Source organism: Erpetoichthys calabaricus, chromosome 8 (genome assembly GCF_900747795.2).
Source record: "Erpetoichthys calabaricus chromosome 8, fErpCal1.3, whole genome shotgun sequence".
NCBI classification, from domain to species: Eukaryota; Metazoa; Chordata; class Cladistia; order Polypteriformes; family Polypteridae; genus Erpetoichthys; species Erpetoichthys calabaricus.
Genome location: NC_041401.2, coordinates 38565735 through 38588856, shown reverse-complemented (window position 1 = coordinate 38588856; position 23122 = coordinate 38565735). Strand labels below are relative to the sequence as shown.

Below are 23122 nucleotides of genomic sequence, written 5' to 3'. Positions count from 1 at the left end.
GACAGAGATTGTTAACATTAACAAAGTGTAGCTGATTTACAAAAAATATTTACTGTTTATTCCTTTTCTAAGACATGTTCAGTGCAATACAACTTTTGACAAGCACCTCTGGATATTTTACTAAGTCTAAATGCTTCTTTAGATGTTTGAAAATATGTTGTCAAAATTTTAGTTTGTTTGCAAACTTTGCTTAATAATGAGGTTCTATATTTTGACTGCATCTGTCATGCAATGTGATTCCTTCTCTTCATTAGTGCCACCCCCTTGAAAACTATCACTTTATGGGGCCATGCAAACCTGTATTAATGCTTGTGTGAAGATTAAAATTTTTTTTGTACAATGTGCAATTCTTATGACAATGGAATAGGTTATTCTTAGCCAGTAATTGCAGTGGAAAATGTGGTTAACATCCACTCATACATGGGGAAAAAAAATACAGTGAAACCGCTATAATTTTGAAAAATACCGTGATACAGTGGTCCCTCGCTATATCGCGCTTCGCCTTTCGCGGCTTCACTCCATTGCGGATTTTATATATAAGCATATTTAAATATATATCGCGGATTTTTTGCTGGCTCGCGGATTTCTGCGGACAATGGGTCTTTTAATTTCTGGTACATGCTTCCTCAGTTGGTTTGCCCAGTTGATTTCATACAAGGGACACTATTGGCAGATGGCTGAGAAGCTACCCAACTTACTTTTCTCTCTCTCTTGCGCTGACTATCTGTGATCCTGACGTAGGGGGTGTGAGCAGGGGGGCTGTTCGCACACCTAGACGATAGGGACGCTCGTCTAAAAATGCTGAAAGATTATCTTCACGTTGCTATCTTTTGTGCAGCTGCTTCCTGAAATGACATGCTGCAAGGTGCTTCGCATACTTAAAAGCTCAAAGGGCACGTTTTGATTTTTGATTGAAAAACAAACTTTGTCTCTCTCTCTCTTTGTCTGCTCCTGATGGAGGGGGTGTGAGCTGCCGCCTTCAACAGCTTTGTGCCGCGGTGCTTTGCATACTTAAAAGCAAACAGCCCTATTGATTTGTTTGCTTTTCTCTATCTATGTGACATTCTGTGCTCCTGACAAGCACTCCTTTGAAGAGGAAGATATGTTTGCATTCTTTTAATTGTGAGATGGAACTGTCATCTCTGTCTTGTCATGGAGCACAGTTTAAACTTTTGAAAAAGAGACAAATGTTTGTTTGCAGTGTTTGAATAACGTTCCTGTCTCTCTACAACCTCCTGTGTTTCTGCGCAAATCTGTGACCCAAGCATGACAATATAAAAATAACCATATAAACATATGGTTTCTACTTCGCGGATTTTCTTATTTCGTGGGTGGCTCTGGAACGCAACCCCCGCGATGGAGGAGGGATTACTGTATAGAATTTTGGTCATACCACCCAGCACTACTGACCAGTGACTTAAAATGAGAGCAGTTAAGTTATAAAATTGTGAAACAGTGAAAGCAGTTCTCTGTGAAGTGGTCTAAATTAATTACAAATACAAACCACAAAATAGTTTAATCACATACGAGTTCATCCCCTTCAAGTCCATATACGAGCAGCTCTGGCAGACATGACATGATAGAGACCTGTGCACACAGTCTCGAGGCTACTTACTCAGCTAGACACTTCAAGTTTCAACTGTTCTTCTTTGCTGAAACTGTTAGGTTGCATATTATATTTATATATATATATATATATATATATATATAATACAGTGGTGTGAAAAACTATTTGCCCCCTTCCTGATTTCTTATTCTTTTGCATGTTTGTCACACAAAATGTTTCTGATCATCAAACACATTTAACCATTAGTCAAATATAACACAAGTAAACACAAAATGCAGTTTGTAAATGGTGGTTTTTATTATTTAGGGAGAAAAAAAAATCCAAACCTACATGGCCCTGTGTGAAAAAGTAATTGCCCCCTGAACCTAATAACTGGTTGGGCCACCCTTAGTAGCAATAACTGCAGTCAAGCGTTTGCGATAACTTGCAATGAGTCTTTTACAGCGCTCTGGAGGAATTTTGGCCCACTCATCTTTGCAAAATTGTTGTAATTCAGCTTTATTTGAGGGTTTTCTAGCATGAACCGCCTTTTTAAGGTCATGCCATAGCATCTCAATTGGATTCAGGTCAGGACTTTGACTAGGCCACTCCAAAGTCTTCATTTTGTTTTTCTTCAGCCATTCAGAGGTGGATTTGCTGGTGTGTTTTGGGTCATTGTCCTGTTGCAGCACCCAAGATCGCTTCAGCTTGAGTTGACGAACAGATGGCCGGACATTCTCCTTCAGGATTTTTTGGTAGACAGTAGAATTCATGGTTACATCTATCACAGCAAGCCTTCCCGGTCCTGAAGCAGCAAAACAACCCCAGACCATCACACTACCACCACCATATTTTACTGTTGGTATGATGTTCTTTTTCTGAAATGCTGTGTTCCTTTTACGCCAGATGTAACGGGTCATTTGCCTTCCAAAAAGTTCAACTTTTGTCTCATCAGTCCACAAGGTATTTTCCCAAAAGTCTTGGCAATCATTGAGATGTTTCTTAGCAAAATTGAGACGAGCCCTAATGTTCTTTTTGCTTAACAGTGGTTTGCGTCTTGGAAATCTGCCATGCAGGCCGTTTTTGCCCAGTCTCTTTCTTATGGTGGAGTCGTGAACACTGACCTTAATTGAGGAAAGTGAGGCCTGCAGTTCTTTAGACGTTGTCCTGGGGTCTTTTGTGACCTCTCGGATGAGTCGTCTCTGCGCTCTTGGGGTAATTTTGGTTGGCCGGCTACTCCTGGGAAGGTTCACCACTGTTCCATGTTTTTGCCATTTGTGGATAATGGCTCTCACTGTGGTTCGCTGGAGTCCCAAAGCTTTAGAAATGGCTTTATAACCTTTACCAGACTGATAGATCTCAATTACTTCTGTTCTCATTTGTTCCTGAATTTCTTTGGATCTTGGCATGATGTCTAGCTTTTGAGGTGCTTTTGGTCTACTTCTCTGTGTCAGGCAGCTCCTATTTAAGTGATTTCTTGATTGAAACAGGTGTGGCAGTAATCAGGCCTGGGGGTGGTTACGGAAATTGAACTCAGGTGTGATACACCACAGTTAGGTTATTTTTTAACAAGGGGGCAATTACTTTTTCACACAGGGTCATGTAGGTTTGGATTTTTTTTCTCCCTAAATAATAAAAACCATCATTTAAAAACTGCATTTTGTGTTTACTTGTGTTATATTTGACTAATGGTTAAATGTGTTTGATGATCAGAAACATTTTGTGTGACAAACATGCAAAAAAATAAGAAATCAGGAAGTGGGCAAATAGTTTTTCACACCACTGTATATATGTGTATATATATTATCTATATATATATATATATATATATATATATATATGTGTATATATGTGTATATATATATATATGTAACATTTTACTCACCAAAAATTCAGATTACAGTAATCCCTCCTCCATCGCGGGGGTTGCGTTCCAGAGCCACCCGCGAAATAAGAAAATCCGCGAAGTAGAAACCATATGTTTATATGGTTATTTTTATATTGTCATGCTTGGGTCACAGATTTGCGCAGAAACACAGGAGGTTGTAGTGAGACAGGAACGTTATTCAAACACTGCAAACAAACATTTGTCTCTTTTTCAAAAGTTTAAACTGTGCTCCATGACAAGACAGAGATGACAGTTCAGTCTCACAATTAAAAGAATGCAAACATATTTTCCTCTTCAAAAGGAGTGCGCGTCAGGAGCAGAGTCTGTCAGAAAGATAGAGAAAAGCAAACAAATCAATAGGGCTGTTTGCTTTTAAGTATGCGAAGCACCGCGGCACAAAGCTGTTGAAGGCAGCAGCTCACACCCCCTCCGTCAGGAGCAGGGAGAGAGAGAGAGACAGAGTTTGTTTTTCAAACAAAAATCAATACGTGCCCTTTGAGCTTTTAATTATGCGAAGCACGGTGCAGCATGTCCTTCAGGAAGCAGCTGCACACAGAAGGTAGGAACGTCCCTATCGTCTAGGTGTGCGAACAGCCCCCCTGCTCACACCCCCCTACGTCAGCGCAAGAGAGAGAGAGAGAGAGAGAGAGAGAGAGAGAGAGAAAGTAAGTTGGGTAGCTTCTCAGCCATCTGCCAAATAGCGTCCCTTGTATGAAATCAACTGGGCAAACCAACTGAGGAAGCATGTACCAGAAATTAAAAGACCCATTTTCCGCAGAAACCCGCGAAGCAGCGAAAAATCCGCGATATATATTTAAATATGCTTACATATAAAATCCGCGATGGAGTGAAGCTGCGAAAGGCGAAGCGCAATATAGCGAGGGATCACTGTATTTGTAAACAAAATCCATCCTCCTCTTTTTCCTCAAAAAGAGTTCAATTGCTCTGTTGTACAGATTATCTGTGCGCTTCAGTTCCATCACGAAGTCCCTTTCTATTGCCATCGAAGCTAATGCTGAAAGTCGAACCTGTCCTGTTGTATTTCTGGCATAAGTTTTAATTCGCTTTAGGGCTGAAAATGTCCGCTCGACAGAAGCAGTGGACTATTTGGAATTATTTAAAAAGTATTCATGGACAACATATAATTAACATCAGTTTGTGATTCAGATATTTTTTTTTAGGCCAGCAGAGAAGGCCTTGCAGGTCCTGACGGCCCGCCACTGATATATATATAATATACACAGTACTGTGCAAAAGTTTTAGGCAGGTGTGAAAAAATGCTGTAAACAAAGAATGCTTTCAAAACTGGAAGTGTTAATCATTTATTTTCATCAATCAACAAAATGCAGTGAATGAACAAAAGAGAAATCTAAATCAAATCAATATTTGGTGTGACCACCCTTTGCCTTCAAAACAGCATCAATTCTTCTAGGTACACTTGCACACAGTTTTTGAAGGAACTCGGCTGGTAGGTTGTTCCAAACATCTTCAAGAACTAACCACAGATCTTCTGTGGATGTAGGCTTCCTCACATCCTTCTGTCTCTTCATGTAATCCCAGACACACTCGATGTTGAGATCAGGGCTCTGTTGGGACCCATACCATCACTTCCAGGACTTCTTGTTCTTCGTTACGCTGAAGATATTTCTTAATGACTTTGGCTGTATATTTGGGGTCGTTGTCCTGCTGCAGAATAAATTTGGGGCCAATCATACGCCACCCTGATGGTATTGCATGATGGATAAGTATCTGCCTGTATTTCTCAGCATTGAGAACACCATTAATCATGACCAAATCTCCAACTCCATTTGCAGAAATACAGCCGCAAACGTTCAAGGAACCTCCACCATGCTTCACTGTTGCCTGCAGACACTCATTATTGTACCGCTCTCCAGCACTTCAACAAACAAACTGCCTTCTGCTACAGCCAAATATTTCAAATTTTGACTCATCAGTCTAGAGCACCTGCTGCCATTTTTCTGCACGCCAGTTCCTATGTTTTTGTGCATACTTGAATCGCTTAGCCTTGTTTCCACGTTGGAGGTATGGCTTTTTGGCTGCAACTCTTCCATGAAGACCACTTCTGGCCAGACTTCTCCGGACAGTAGATGGGTGTACCTGGGTCCCACTGGTTTCTGCCAGTTCTGAGCTGATGGCACTACTGGACATCTTTCGATTTCAAAGAGTAATAAGCTTGATGTCTTTCATCTGCTGCACTAAGTTTCCTTGGCCGACCACTGCGTCTACGATCCTCAGCGTTGCCCGTTTCTTTGTGCTTCTTCAAAAGAGCTTGAACAGCACATCTTGAAACTCCAGTCTGCTTTGAAATCTTTGTCTGGGAGAGACCTTGCTGATGCAGTAGAACTACCTTGTGTCTTGTTGCTGTGCTCAATCTTGCCATGACATGAAACTGTCTTCCACAACCTCACCTTGGTAGCAGAGTTTGACTGTTCCTCACCCAGTTTTAAGCCTCCTACACAGCTGTTTCTGTTTCAGTTAATGACTGTGTTTCAACCAATGTGTGACATTGATAATCATTAGCACCTGTTTGGTATAATTGGTTGATCATACACCTGACTAGAATCCTACAAAATCCCTGACTTTGTGCAAGTGTACCTATAAAGAATTGATGCTGGTTTGAAGGCAAAAGGTAAGAACACCAAATATTGATTTGATTTAGATTTTTCTTTTGTTCGCTCACTTTGCATTTTGTAAATTGATAACAATAAACAATCATTATTTATATTTCTGAAAGCATTCTTTGTTTACAGCATTTTTTCACACCTGCCTAAAACTTTTGCACAGTACTGTATGTATGTATGTATGTATGTATGTATGTATGTATGTATGTATGTATGTATGTATGTATGTATGTATGTATGTATGTATGTATGTATGTATGTATGTATGTATGTAACGTTCCCAGCTCAACCCGGCCAGGACACCCCAAAGGATGGGGGAAGGCAGATACTTTTAGACGCTGCCTCCCCCTAGATTGCTAGATGGCAGCCTCCCTGGAATGTACCGGTGCCCTACATTTCCGTAGGGCATCCTGGTACTTGGAGTTCGGTTGCTCAGCCGTGTTGAGTGCCAAGGGTGCCGCCAGGGGCAGCTGTAAAGGGACAGGAGTTGTGCCTCATCTATAGCTAAGAAGTACTCTCAGGTCACGAGGACGGAAACTCCAAAGTACTTCCGGGCTGAAGTAAAGACCAGTTCTCCATCTGACCTGGAAGTGCTAGCAAGTCACATGGGTGGAAGGACAGAAGCACTTTTGGGTCAAGGACTATAAAAAGGACTACTGGAAACCCAGCAAGTGAGCTGGAATTGGGAGGTATAGGACAGCGCTTCCTGGGAAGTGTGGAGGAGAGATTAATTGTTATTATTATTGATGCTTCTCGCCTGTTTGTTGGTCGCTGTAGTGTGTGAAGGGCTTCATTTAAAAGAAGATATTAAACAACTTCTTGGTGTTTTAACCTGTGTCCTGCGTCTGTCTGTTATGAAAAAGGTGGGCAACAGTGCCACCTAGTGTCCACTTTCTTACAGTTTATGTATATGTATACAGTATAATATAGTAGGTGGCACACAGGATGGACTGGCATCATGGCAAGGAGTTGGGAAATCCCTTACCCGGACAGGAGGCCTCGAGTAGATAGATAGGCATCCCAGCAGAGAGAGGGAAGGATTTTGTAAAAGGGCAAAACTTCCCCAAATGGATGGATGGATGTAAATCCCAACCAAAAAAAAAATCAAAGTCAATGCTTAACTAAATGTTTGAAATACTAACTAAAACCTCCCTTCCCCAATTGAAACTGTTGTGATAGTTTCAAAAGTAGGACACATGGTCTTTTGTTATGCTACGCGATAACAGCACTCATCGCAGTGCGAATGAACTACATAACTGGCAAAAGAGCTGTTGCCAGCAGCAACATGGTCACACTAATGAACAGCATATAAAATGGTGGCTGTAGCAAGAAAAAGAAGCTGAAAAGACCATGACAAAACATTGCCGTCATTCTCTTAAAAACGTAAAAGAAACATGAACAATAGTTACCAGAACAGATACAAGGTATCACATCCCTGTGAGGTAGACATCCAAAGCTTTAGAGCAGCCTGGAGTTAATTCCAGCCTTATTAAACTAGTTAAAAGTGTTACATGTTCTACACACAGGAGCATCTAAAGATGAGAAACACAAATCAGTTTTTAATATCTTCTATTTGGACCAAGTAAGATCACTGGTGAATTTTATTGTGAATTTGTGTATTACTCCTTTAATAAAGATCCATAGAAATATGGATTACTCTACAGAGCCAGAATTAATAGGAATACATTTATACATTCTGAAAGAGTTTCTTGCTGCTGCTTCTTCATCTTCCGGCTGCCCCCGTTAAGGGTTGCCACAGCGGATCATCTTCTTCTATTTCTTTCTGTCCTCTGCATCTTGTTCTGTTACATCCATCACCTGCATGTCCTCCCTCACCACATCCATAAACCTTCTCTTAGGCTTTCCTCTTTTTCTCTTGCTTGGTAGCTCTATCCTTAGCATCCTTCTCCCAATCTGCTCCACATCTCTCCTCTGCACATGTCTAAACCAATGCAATCTTGCCTCTCTGACTTTGTCTCCCAACTGTCCAACTTGAGCTGACCCTCTAATGTACTCATTTTTAATCCTGTCCACCCTCGTCACAACCAATGCAAATCTTAGCATCTTTTAACTCTGCTACCTCCTCTCTGTCTCCTGCTTTCTGGTCAGTGCCACCGTCTCCAACCCATATAACATAGCTGGTCTCACTACCACCCTGTAAACCTTCCCTTTCACTCTTACTGATATCTGTCTGTCACAAATCACTCCTAACACTCTTCTCCACCCATTCCACCCTGCCTGCACTCTTTTTCACCTCTCTTCCACAATCCTCATTACTCTGTACTGTTGATCCCAAGTATTTAAACTCATCCACCTTCGCCAACTCTACTCCTTGCATCCTCACCATTCCTTTGACCTCCCTCTCATTTACACACATGTATTCTGCCTTGTCCCTACTGACCTTCATTCCTCTCCTCTCTAGAGCATATCTCCACCTCTCTAGGGTCTCATCAACCTCCTCCCTACTATTGCTATAGATCACAATGTCATCAGCAAGCATCATAGACCACTGGGACTTCTGTCTAATCTCGTCTGTCAACCTGTCTATCACCATTGCAAATGAGGACTCCGAGCCGGTCCCTGATGTAATCCCACCTCCACCTTGAATGCATCCGTCACTCCTACCGCAGATCTCACCATAGTCACACTTCCCTCATACATATCCTGTACAACTCTTACATACTTCTGCGCCACTCCTGACTTTCTCATACAATGCCACAACCCCTCTTGATGCACCCTGTCATATGCTTTCTCCAGGTCCACAAAGAGTTTCTTGCAAAAGTCAATATTCTGCAAATGAAAAGAATTGAACTTCCAGTGATTAGCGCTGGTCAAAAGTAAAGGAAAGTGATGTTTTTTAAGAACAGATTTGTGGTTGGAAATGGAATCATTGTAATTAAGAAAGCAAGAGACTGAAAAAGAAATACTGTAGCAGTTGAGTCTAGATTGGGAGCAATGACAGGATGAAAGGAAAAAAGAATATTCTTCAACAGAAGGTTTGAGTTTTTTGAAGTAAATGAGTGGAGTGTGAGATACAGTGATGAAAGAGGTGCAGGAAGTTTATCTAATAGTGAATTCTCCTATAAATTTGCATTCATAAATAGAATGAATTCCAAGTATTTGTGATTTTTAGATTTTTGGCTAGATTTGGCAAGAATGAAGTCGGGCAGAACAATGCTAACTTTTTTCCATCCATTCTGCCGTTAAGTAGCAAAGTCTATCTGCTGGGTAAGAGGGAAATGTTTGAGGTATACTTTATATCCCACTAGAATGATCATGCCATGCTTAAGCAAGCTTGCAGAGGAAGAAATGTATAAAAAAAGACACACTTTTGTGGTGTAGCGGGTCCACAGCTCATGTCAACAGGGCCACTTTTTATATAATCTCCGCACTCGTGGCTTAGAGAAGGGGGCGTAGTAGTGTGGCCGAAGCAGGTTCCCGGATGAATTTGTGATGCAGGGTGGTATTCGCTTAAGTGCACAGGTGAGGAGTCGTCCGCATCAATAATTGATGCTGGTAGTTGCTAATTACCACACCTAATCCCCGTCCCCGTGATAAATAATAGAAGCGTGAGGCGGCTATGGGAGAGAGAAAGAAAAGAAGCTGGATGGAAGCATGGAGCAGAACCCTCATCATCACAGCTTTATCAAATTAAGACCCATCCTATGATAGTCTTTGATTTCTGTAGGAACTCCATATCTACCTCTAGCAGAGAAAAAATAAATATTGGTAATTGGATGCTCAGCATTTTAATATTTAAATAAATTCTCCAAACGTTCCAGGAGGCAGCCCTTGGGTTAGTGATCGGTGCTGTTGAAAGTGACCATTAAATGAGATGGTGAAAGAGAAATTTAAAAAGAAATGAAAGTTTGACCAATCTTATCTGCTGTACTGCTCCATCCCAGTTTTCATCAATCACACCAGGCTTCAGCTAAACTTTTTAATTCAAGCCTTTTGAGGCATAGTTATTATATATTGTTACCTTACCATTTAGACTTACCACCTAGTTAACTTTTTCATGTGGATTCGGGAGAATAGAAGCACCAGTTTACTTTGGCTGCCAAAATAATGTGAGGAGCTTTGCTCTGACACAGAGAGGACACACAGTGTGGTAGAGGTAACTAATGGCCAGAGCAATGCAGTATATATTCAAGTTCAGAGTCACTGTAGTATATATCCAAACCTTTTACCTCAAGTGGGAAGGCAGACTCAAGTTCTGAGAGGTTACAACAGATGTTTGATTCACCCAGATGTTTCTATTGATTTTTGGGGTGCATGCAGTACCTTGGGATTTGGAAGAAGTGACACAAATTATAGCACTCCTCTTTCTATCAATGAATGCAACCTTTTATTTACAATTGATTGTTTTGTACATTTTAATTGTTTGTTTGCAGTATGATAACTTAATGGTAACTTATGTGGACAGAGAAGTATTGTTTTATATTTCTTGTTGTATTAAAATTGTTCATACTTTACTATAGATTTTTCACCCACATGAAGATTAAAACTGACTGATATGTATAAAAGACTGCACTGACTAGTGTACATTCTGGAGAATTAAAACCTTTTGAAATGGCCTTATCAAAATTTTATGTTTGAATTTGTGCAGTATTTCCGTAGTATAGACAAAAGCTAATCAGGATGAGTCTTTGATTTTAACTTCAGAGAGAGATATAAATTAAATCCAGCCTTTCATTATAAATCCTAACATGTGGTTTTAGTTTCAAAAGTATAAATTATCAGTCAAATACTTTAAATGTAATTCAGTAATAATTTAATTTTCAGCAAGCAAGCAAGCACATGTTTTCATCATTAGGTTGATCTTCCGTTTCTATACAAATACATGATTTCTAACCAGATAAAGTTCAGTTTTCAGGAAAGAAATTAATTGTTTTGGCATATACCTTAAGCATTTCTGCTAGGCCATCCAGATTTTTTAACTTAAGAAAAATTTGGAATGCTTTATAAATTTAATTATGGCCTACTCTTAAAGGCAGTAGACCAACTGTACAAAAGAGACATCACATATCAGTTGCTTAGATATTTTATTCCACTTATAGTACAAGTCTTACTTAACAAAATATATACTTTTTGTCATTTTGTTGAATTGTATATCTAGCCCAAGTAATATGATGCATTACACTTTTCCCTTTTTTCCAGTATGCACAAAAACCTTGACCTATTCAGTGAACATCCTAAGGATAATAAGCGTGCTACCCCTTTCAAACTCCCAATACACTAAACAGAAACAGACTTTGCTACAGCTGGCCTGAAGTTTACATTCCCTGCCGTCCCACAACTTTGCCAAACCTTTAAAGAAGACTGAGGTGAGTCCATGAATCACTTTCAGTTCTCTATGTTATTTACTGTTTCCTTTGGCCTGTGATATAGCTGAAATAAATTTGTGCACTATTAAATCAGTATAATAGGTGAAGTAGCTATCGTGGAGTTAAAAAATGTGAAGTACCCTAAATATTTACTGTTTTCTGTAACATCCCTGGGTGAATAAGAAATAGCAGTTTTGCTTTCAAGCTTATTTATCTAATTTGTCAGACAAGAGGAGCTCCCTAAATTAGTGTATATAAACACTAGCAAAACTGTTTTTTTTTTTTTTTCAGGCTTTATGCTTTTTAATGCATTTGGAACATCTGTGTACTGATGATGTCAAGATCAACAGTAGATTATCGCTTTGATCATTCCCCCAGTGTACTGTAGTATTTGTCACAAAGGTTTGCATAAAGGCATCTGTTTCTCTAAAACTGGAGGAAATCTGTTTTTTGCCTACAGCACAATACCAAAAAAAACCTTTAATCTAAAAACAATTTATGTAGAAGGTTTATTAAGTAATTTGCAAAATAAACACACACAGTAAAGGGTTTCATAATGTTTAATTACAGTAGAAGTTAAGTTTTAATTTCAGAGTCTTGCAGGATGTTTTTCTACTGTCTTACTATCTGACTAGAATTTTACTTCCATTTGTAATTGCTTTTAAGCTATGCTCCAACTAACACTAACAAAAGTAACTGTGAAATATACAGAACACCAATAAATATTTATCACTGTATCAAGAAAAGTTATTTTAAAAGAAATTCATAAATATTTTGTGAGTTTCAACTACAGTTGTTATTCAAAGGAATATAGTTATTTTATAGTGGAACATCTAATTCTGAGTTCATGCTATGATTAGAGTTAATGATCTGCTGTGCTATATCATCATTAGGATTTAGTGCTCTTTAAAATAACTCTTTATAATCCGTATATTGTAGAGTTGCTTGGATTACAATTTTGTTGTTCTGCAAGATGAGATTTATCAGAATCATAAATGATCATATGTGTGAAATATTCTTGATTATAAAATGTAAAAATGATTAAATGTGAATTTACTAAGTGAAATCAGAAAAAAAGATCACAGATTCCTGAAACCTTAAAAATATGAGACATGCCTTACTAAATACTGAAATATAAACATCCTGCTTAGTACATGTGCATAAAATAAAGTATTGACATATTTTTTTCTTTAACTGTTTTATTCTAACATGGCCAGATGCATGTAGACTGTCATAATCTAAAACGTCTGTATACATTAATACATTTCTGTCTTGATTGCACAGTATATTCCAGACCTTTTCATGTTTGTTCCTCAGTGAGCCAAAATGATGTTTGATCAGTGTCTGTCATTTTCCATTGTTGTGTAAGCTTCTTTTTTTGTTTGTTCTTCCTCATAATGTGGATGTGGTGTAGGGTGGGTGATTTTAAGAGACAAATTGGTATGTAAATAAAAAATACTGTGGTTTAAAATGGGGTCTACAGGGCATATGACAGATCCAAATGTGTAAACCATATCATACCATTTTACAAGCCTGCTTATTCCCAAGCAGGGTTGCTGGGGGCTGGAGCCTATTTTAGCAATACAGGCAGAAACAATACCTGGAAAGCGTGCCAGTCCATTGCAGAGTGCACACGTATACACATGCACATACCACACACACTTAGAGCCAAGTGTTGCCAACCCACCAACCCTGCATGTCTTCCAACTGAGGGAGGTAACTGGAGCTCATGGAGGAAACCCATGCAGACACAGGGAGGACCTGGGATGCAAACCCAAATCTCCTTGTTGCAAGGCAGCAGTGCTGTAGTTGCAAAGGCTTTCATATCAAGAAAATAAGTCTATGACAACAGTGGATGTAATACATTTTATAATTGATTCTTTCCATTACTTTTGTTCTGCAGTAAGGATTTTATTTTTTTTTACTTGTCTGTTCACAATAATAGTTGTAGTTGATATTTTAATACAAATAAGTAAAATGCTGTTTAACTTAAAATTGCCTTTCTATTTTTCTTAATAGTTGGACTTTCTATAAATAGTTATTTGTCTAAATAGTGAGAAAAATATTAACTTAAGCACACAAATCAACTGCAGTGTTAATGAAATGAGACATGGAGGGAAACGGGCAAAAAACAGCAGAAACTCACAAAAGTTTAATTTTACCTAAAACAGAGGAGAAAGTAAACAAAATTATTTTTGCAATTTGTTTTTGCTTTTTCTTTGGCAAATAATCAGATTCTAAAGTTGATAGTAACTAATGTACATGTGAGCATTATTATCAAATGTCTACATGCCTCTATTGAAATTTCAGGTCTTTTTGATATAAAGGTTGAAATTGAGGTTGGTGTCACACCTTTTTTACTTTTATATTAAAATACTATAATCTCTTTAAATATGATATTTAAGTGACCAGCAAATTAATGGTGTTTAGAAAAAGTAATACAGATATTATCATCTCAGATGTGGTCACATTTTCTTAATTTACAGTATCATATCGGAAATAACTTTTCATTATTGCAATGTGTACTTAGAATGAATTAAACTAAATTGCAGATATCTGGCTAAGCACAGGTCTGTGGATTGTGGAACAAACTGAAAATTTATCTTTATTAAAAAAGTGGTAGTAAACTCAACTGTAACATTTGTTTTTATGTACTGCCTTCAGGGATTATAATAATATTTACACAAACTGTGGTTTCTTAAATGTAAACACATTTCCTGAGAGTGCCACCCCTCCTTTTTTTTTAATCCCAGTCATACTTTGGAAATGTTCTACTTGCACTAAAATCAACCACAGAAATTTGATAGCTATGCTATGTGTGATAAAAATGTAATAGGTTGTAGAATGCTCTGCTCCTACAATTCCATGAGTTGTATCCCATAAACAATTTAAATTGTTTTTTTTATTAATGTCAGAAGCATCTGAAAAACCTAATAATTTAGTACAGTGTTTATGTACACTTTATCATTTATTTTTTTTACATTTTAGGTGTCCGATCTTAAATGTGGTTAGCTGCCGACCCATTCTAATCCTGTTGTAAGCAGGTACACGTCGGCTGTTCTTTGTGGCACAGTTAAGGACATTATTAAACTTGCTGTGCCTTGCAAGCTCATACATAGATTGCTTGCATATACACGTATGTTCTACATGTTGTCTAAGCATAGGCATGTTTTACTGCAGACACACACATTAACCTTGATCCTGTCTGCATACTTTGCAAATAATTCCATGTGTTCCCTCTCTCTCTCTTTCCATTTATGTGCTTCTGCTTAAAATTTGCTGGAAGTAAAACATGATTTTAAATTTTGAAAACTGCTGCATTTGTGTGAATGTTCTTTTCTTGAAGACACTACGTAGAGCAAGTTTCGATTATAAATACAGCATCCTTCAGTAGTGCTAGAAAAGAAATAAGTATCAGAAGGTGATCTCTTCAAAATTAGAAATGGGTAAAGAATATAAATTTCATAGTTAAATGTACACAGTGAAATATTATAAAATAGAAACACTACAATCAGCTTAAAATAGTGAGGTAGGTTAGCTATATGTTGAATTATAGAAAAGAATATACAGTAGTTAGTACTGCTGCCTGATATCTCAAGAAAACCAGGTTGTAATGCCAATCTGGTCTGTGTTGGGATTTCTTTTTTTTCCTTATGTTCATGCATGTTTTCTCCAAGTATTCCATTTTCATCCTACAGATGTGCAGGTCAGTTGACTGGCAGCTGTGAATTGGCTTATTGTATTTGTGACCTGTAATGAAGTGGGGCTCAATACAGTGCCTGCTCCTAATATGTGTGTGATGCTTCCTGGGATTGATTTGTACTCCCTTTCTAAAATTGGCTTATTCGAACTCTTTAAATGGGTGGACAGGCAGAAAAGGATAAGTTATATATTTGTTTAATTACACACTAATTGTCTTTTGTTGTAAATATATACATTTTTTCATTCTTATTGTACCTTTTTGGCATACTAGTTGAAAGTTTAATTATTTCAAATAAAACATACATTTGAGCTCCAACAAACTGCAAGCATACAGCCTTTGATGTTTAGTGCATTTTGGCACATTTACATTTCTGGATCAAAAAGCATTTCCAATTTTTTTGTTTAACTTACAGTATGGCACTCATATTTGCAAGTGAACAACATCTGTGTTAAAGACTTTGAAATCACCAACAATCAAGCATGATAACTTAGATAGGTGCTAGCAGCATGATCTTAACATCTGTCTTCATTACTGAAATAAGTCAAGTGGCTTTGTACCTTCTAATATGGGTTTACTCTCTTTCATTTAATGCATTAATCTTTTTGTTGGCACTGCAGAATTGTTTTGGCCACACTATCAGATACAGCTTAATCATTTTAATATCTATGTAATTTTTCCTGCAAAAAGCCACAACTTGCCTTTGATTCATATTCGTGTAAAATCACTCACATATCATCCACCTTTTTTATTTAGGTATAATGTACTAATGCTAATAAATTTCGCCATACCAAACGTGACATGGGAAAAATCATTTCTTTTATTAAAAATGCTAAGTGTGTCATCCTGAAAATTGAAAGAGAGCAGCGTAATTTGTTACAAAACACCAAAACTGGAATGAGTTTCAGTATTAGTTTATTGTGAATCCATGAGGAAAACTTTGAGAAATTTTATTTTGTCCTCAACAAATAGAAAAAGTATTTTCTTCCTTTGTTTTCCTCTTCCAACAAAACCCTGAAAAGCGTATGTAACCTTTTATCATAATAAAAATACTGCAGTAGTTATTGTTGTTTCATTACATTTTTCTAGGTTAAGAAGTCTTTAGTTATTTTGTTCAATTTTAAAACTTAGAATTGCAAAATTACTGCTATGTTCATTTTACTCTTAGTTTTTAAAGTATGCAGTAAACTGAAAAATTATCCACAATTTAGGACCATTAACTTCTTGTTATTAAATACTTGTTAAGTCCCCTAATGGAAGTCAAGTTTTTAAACTTATTTTATTGTTTTACTTCCTTATTCAATCTAATATATCAAATATATAATTAAAGACACAGCTAGCAGTGACCAGCTCAGCACGAAGACTGTTCCAAAAGTATAAACTTTTATGATTATGTTTAAAATACGTAAGTTATAACTGAAAGAATAAGTTCAGTAATTTTGAAGTCACTATTTTTTTCATTGTCATGTTGTATATTAATTTGTCATGGCAAACTGCTCTAAAGTAAAGCAAAAAATATTGTGCCTGTGTTTGCATTTTAAAACAGAATCCAAATAGTATGAATCCAAATGTAAAAACCAATGCTTTAAAACTGATAGAATATATCAGTTTTTAAGTAAGAATTTAATGCCTGGACTTTGCACATACAGTATACTGTAAAACAGTGTGTTAGTGTAATTTTTGGGGAGATCAAAATGTGTTTTTGTGGAAGTCTGCATTTTAATGAAGACAGGCAGTGTTCTTCACATCATTGCCTGTGTCCATCTGCTTTTTTCCAAGGGGTGTGGTTTCCTGCAATTTGTGAATGCTAAAATTGTTATTTTGACTGTTTGCATTGGTGTACATAGAACAATAAATTTCATATTTGCAGATCTCCTCAGAATAGTGGTAATATTGCAGTAGCAGCAAAAGATTCACTTATAACAAACACACATACACTCACACGCATGCATATAATATATATTGTATGTATATACAACTATATAAAATATACACTTATACTATTTGTTTTTATGCCGGGCTGTTTAGTAGCTCTGCTATCTAGGGATAGAAATAGTCTCTGAAACTACTAGTGTAAATTTGAATTGTCCAAAACGGTTTGGCAAAAGGGAGGAGTGAGGAAAGCAACTGTGCAGAATGACTGCTGTCTTTAATAACCCTGTACATGTGTTCATAAATGTCCTGAGCAGAAGCCTGTTTAGTGCCATTAATGATCTGTACCACTGCCACCTCCGATCTTATGATTTTGGGCTAATGGTTTGCCATATACCAGGATGCTATGCCGCCAGAAAGGATGGACTAAACTGCACTTTTGTAAACGTTAGTGAAAAAGAACAGATAGAGAAATCTGTGCTTCAATAAACATTAGATGAAATTAAAGACATTGGTGGGCCTTCCTAAAATTGAAAATTTTTTTGTACTGTCATTGTATACCACCAACATTTAGCTTCAGTACTGAGGCATATATTGTATGAGTTTTGGGATAACCATTTACTATTTTTGCACTTTTATCGATTTTATTAAATGTTTTTGTACCTCACAATATACTGTATGATGGCTACATTACTAGTCCCATGATCAGATGTTAACTCTATGCATGTCTTCATCATGCATTCCTTACTGATGCAATGGTCTTTATGGATGACACTGCAGTTGTGACCCACTGGGTTGGCTATTTTGAACAGCTGATCCTCCAGGTAGGACGTTGGATATCTCTGGGTCCACGGTTCTTGAAGGTGATCCTCCAATTAGCTGTGAATCGCCCAATCTCGCTGAGATTGCATAGGTGGTGAACCAGTTGAGAGCAGGGAAGGCTGCAGGGATCTGTGGTATCCAGGGTGAACTTCTCCAGGCTGGTGGTAAGGCTGTCCTCCTGGCATTGCTAGCAATTTGTGCTTCCATTTTGGAGACCAGTGTCATTCCAACTGCCTGGAAAATGGGACATATCGTCCCTATCTGCCCTCCCTCTCCTCCTCCTCCTCCTCCTCCTCTTCTTCTTCTTGATCTCCAACGTCATCCTACAGACCACCATCCTATGCTGCCTAACTACACTTTCCCCTGTCATCACTTTGCAGTCTTTAATCTCCTTCAGATTGACCCTTCTGCATAGGATACAATCTACCTGTGTGCATCTTCCTCCACTCTTGTATGTCACCCTATGTTCCTCCCTCTTCTTAAAATACGTATTCACCACAGCCATGCCCATCCTTTTTGCCAAATCCACTATCCTCCGACCTTCCTTAATTCCTCCCCTTGACACCATACCTACCCATCACCTCTTCATCTCCTCTGTTCCCTTTACCAACATGTTCATTGAAATCTGCTCCAATCACCTCTTTCTGGCCCTTAGGTACACTGTCCATCACTTCATCCAACTCACTCCAGAAATCTTCTTTCTCATCCATCGAACATCCAACTTGCAGGGCATATGAACTAAAAACATTCATCATGACACCTTCAGTTTCCAAGTTCATGATCATTATTCTGTCTAACACTTTTTTTCACCTCCAAAACACTCTTAACCTACTGCTCCTTTAGAAATATCCCTACCCTATTTCTCTGCTCATTCACACCATGATAGAACAATTTGAATCCACCTCTGATCCACCTGGCCTTACTCCCCTTCCATTTAGCCTCTTGTACGCACAATATATCAACCTTCCTTCTCTCCATCATCCACTGTTCCACTGTTTACCTTCCTCCTTTCCTTCTGCCTCAGGGCACGTCTTCCCCCCCTATTTCTTCGGCCAACCGTAGCCCAATTTCTGCCAGCACCTTGTTGGCTAAATGTACTGGTGGTGGCCGTTGTTAACCCAGGCTTCGACCTATCTGGTTTGGAAATTTGTATCGTTGTCCGCATATTGATCTTGCAAAATTTTTACACCAGATGCCCTTCCTGACATAACCCTCCCCATTTATCCGGGCTCGGGACCGGCACAAAGAAACCACTGGTTTGTTCATCTCCTTTGGCTGGGTTAAAAGAAGCATGCTTAAGAAGCATGTAGTGATTCACACACACATGGAGCATATAGAAGAACACATGGAATACATAGTGTTTAATATACTGCTTTATTTACAATTGAATTTGAGAAACCAGTAAACAATTTTAAGATAAAGTTTATAATATTTTACTTTAATGACAAAATAAACTGTGATTAAAGTGGAAATTTCAACCTTTTTTTCCCCCACCTTGTCCCTGTTTTTTTTTTTTTTCCTCTGTACCCTAATATGCTTCCATATGATACTCAGACGGTGGGCTAAGACTCACCTTTTCACGGCAACTTTGATATCTGACTACTTCCTTTTTATTTTCGGGCACTGTGCAACTTTCTGAACTTGAACTTTTGAGTTTCTCCACCACTCTATGTCACTTGATGAACTTTCTTTTGTTGTTTATACCACTGCTTAAACCAACAAGTAGTATGTTTTTTTTTTTTCCTTGTCTCCACTTGGTATTCGCTGAAATTTTTTTTTTCCCCAGTGCATTTGCCATTCTTTTCGCAGAATGCTGAACTTCAGAGGCTACTTTTATTGATTTGCATATTCAAAGAGGCGTAACTCTGGGAGGAGGCTGGCTGGGGCGGCAGGCACGTGCATGAGCATTACATTTAATGCTGACTGGAATTTATGTGGCGGAAGAACGTGGAAGTTGGTGTACGCACAGATTTATGCATCTGGATTTTTTTGTGTTGTGGAAGAAAATTTAATACACACAGACACCCCCCCACTGGAATGCCCCGATAAAACACAGGCAGGAGAAAGCGTCAATCCGTTATTCTTTATCTAAATCTTCGAAGAGGTAACAAGTGTATTACATGTTAGCCACATGCTAGTCACATTGCTACAAAGGAAAAAATGTACTTAGCACTATATTTATACAATTCATTGATTTAGGTCACTATTCTTTAAAAGGAATTCTTTACAAATTCAGAAAACTTTTAACATGATTGGTTACACCTAGTTGCTAACAGGATATGGCAGATTTTGATACCTTAGATGACCACAATTTGATTGATAGTCCTGTTTGTTTAGGATGTATGTGACTTTTTGAATGTATGTTTTTCATTTTTGTGTTGAGGAGTAGTGTGAATTTCAAGAAAAGAAAAACTGCCTATATATATATATATATATATATATATAATATAATTATGATCCAGCTTGAAACAAAACCGGAAACACATTTTATCATAGTGAATAAAAATAACAGTGTCAGCTTTTAAGCATAAGCTCAGAAGGATATGAGACTCAGACACATACCAGGTACACACTGGAGCAGGGTTCAAATTTAACTCTTACAGTGTGTACGCACATTTCTGTTTTTGTCCATATGCCATGTTTTAGTGAGAATTCTACACACGGCGTTATACATGAGGCCCGTAGTGTACAACAATTGTGAACAGATATGAATGCTATCTAAGTGTGTCGATTGTCACTAAAGTGACAACGAAGTGTTGTGTCCTAACTCTTACAAAGTCGTACATAATGTGGACACCAGGAGGTGCTCCAGCTTGTCAAAATGAACACAACAGACACAGGGCCCAAGTTAAAATCACCAAAGAGTCTTTTTTATTGCATGGAAAACTCTCTTGGTGTCTCTTGGTCTTTGCTGCCACCACCTCCTCCGAGCAAGCTTTGTCCACCTTCCACCTGACTTTGGCTCGCTTGTCTGAGGCCGGCATGTCCTCTTCTATTGGCCACCTGGGAGTGCTTCTGTTCTTCTGCCCATCTGGTCTGTAAGCACTTCTGGGTAAGGTGGAAACCCCATGCCATACAGCTCCTCAGGCTTTGTTGCGCCCACTGTGCCATTCGGAGTCGCCATCGCCTTCGGTTGCATAGCTTGCTTCCTGAGGGGTCTCCTGTGCTCATACTACTTAGAGGAAGAATAACCGGACACACTATGCAAAATCTTGAGACCTTTTGATCCTGTCCCTGGCACGTACCTCTTCCAGGATGCCATTATCTGGAGCTTCTTTCTCCCAGTAGGTGCTGTTGCTTCCCATTTTGGCTCTAACGCTGATGATGTTGAGTGCCTGGCTCTTCAATATGTTGTCTGTCTGTCTGTTCTTTGTATTCCCCATATTGGACTGGCAAGTGTTTTCTGATGGGGTCGCTCGTGCCGCACCGCTGTCATGTTGGGGTGTAACCACAAGAAATGTATTAATACAGGTCCCTAGCAGCAGACAGACAGAATCTTAACTACTGTGCCACTTGTGAACACCTGAGTGTGTTCCAGTGCCCCAAACCCAACACAATAGACACAGTGCTCAAGTTAAAAGGACCAAAGAATCTTTTTATTGCATGGGAAAATCTTCTCAAAATGTTCCCCACCTCCACAACCAGCAAGTCCCCTTATATTGTCCAACCCAGAAGTGCTTTTGCTCTTCTGCCCACGTAGTCTGTAAGCACTTCCAAATAAGGTGGAAACCCCTTGCTATATGGCTCCTCAGTTTTTGCAGCACCTCCTGGCAGCACTCAACAGTACCCAACAGGGCTGAGATAAAGAACTCCAAGTCCCATGATACCCTATGGGAATCCTGGACACCGCTGCACACAGGGGAGCTGCTTTCTAGAATTCTGAAAAGGGGCAGAGTCCTAAAGAAGCTACCTTACCCCATCCTTCTGTCTGTTGGGTGTCCCAGCTGGGTTGGACTGCCTGCCATCCCTTGCATTATAGTAATTAACGAACCCTGAACTGTCGCTGCCGAATTTTTAGTCTAATTGTACCTTGCATGTGCCTTAGAAGCTAATGGGTTATACGTACGGGATAGGGAACACCTGTATTTTTTTTTTTCGTAGGCTTTAGGGATTCTAGTGTTAAGTGTGCACAAGTTTGATTTGTCTCATGGTTCATTTCTCTATCTTGTGGATGGAAAAGATGTTGCAGTGCAAGCAAGGAGAAGAGAATCCAAAGTTGCTGGAAATTGTTAGGCTTTACTTTGCACTGTAAGTAAGCAGTATAAATGTAGTAATATTCAAAGAAGAAATAACAGGCAAATTTACTTTAAAGGAAATGTGTTATTGGTGAGCATATATTTGTAAAAGCAAATGTAAAGTAATACAAATGCTGCTGCTGTTACATTATATTATTTGCATATTTGTGAATTATACATTTACTGTAGGACATCTTATGTGCTTTTTTCATGTACAGTAAAATAGAATGTTTGTCATGTTCTACAACAAATTTTTAGACCGGGGTGAGGTGTAAAGTGGGGGGACATGCATTAATGAGATTATGTGAATGTGGCATGTTTCATTCTTAGAAAGCCAAACCTGCAGAAATAAGAAATTATACATCCCAAGACTAATTGCAGAATATGTAAGCAAATTGTCCAGTCAAGCTAGGAATTTTAAAGCAGTCATTAGACTGATTAGTGAATATACAACTGTGTCAAACTGAAAAGTTTCAGCCACAATGGCACTTTCTTGATCTGGACTGGTCAACCCAAGCTCCATTAACTTTCCTTGGCCATGTTATCTTCATTTACTTGGTAGTTCAAGACATAGAAGTTACATATTAAATATTTAGTGGTTATTTGCCTATGATTGGTGCTGTAAAAATATAACTAAGGGCAAATTCTGGTATTCTAAGTAGAGTGAACAAAATGTCAAGTTGAGGTAGTTTGCTCCGACATGGTTTTATAAACAACTGATATCTCAAGTATGTGCTGTGGAATGTGCGTGTCGGACTTGCTAGTTAAAAGCAAACTAGATTCCCATTTTCAGACTCTTTAAAAGCAGCATAAATGCAACTAGTTCAATAATAAACATTTCTTGTCTGTTAAGGCACATATAATCTGAGCATAAAATAGAGAGTTGTTTTCACTTTTGTGAATACCTGTGTTGAACATTATACTTTCTTACACATAAATGAGTGCATAAAAAATATACGACAGAGACTTTAATATATTTTAGCCTCATAACCAGAAATAGTATTTTACAATTCATTGTTTGTTTTTTGGACAAGCACATTGATAATGCTGCAGGCTTTTATGATGTGAAGTGACATGTTTGTTTTACTGA

At 38.3% G+C, this 23122-nt stretch overlaps 1 protein-coding gene across 2 annotated transcripts in view; it reads left to right on the top strand.

Moving 5' to 3' along the window:
* The window catches only part of mylka (myosin, light chain kinase a), a 260728-nt gene that overhangs the window by 62176 nt on the left and 175430 nt on the right, over positions 1–23122 (top strand). Inside the window, exon 2 of one of the 2 annotated variants that reach the window (XM_028806473.2) lies at positions 11237–11403. The exons of the other annotated variant lie outside the window; for it this stretch is intronic. The gene's annotated coding sequence lies outside the window, so the exon portion shown is untranslated. The remainder of the gene's footprint in view (positions 1–11236; positions 11404–23122) is intronic. 2 annotated transcript variants of the gene reach the window in all.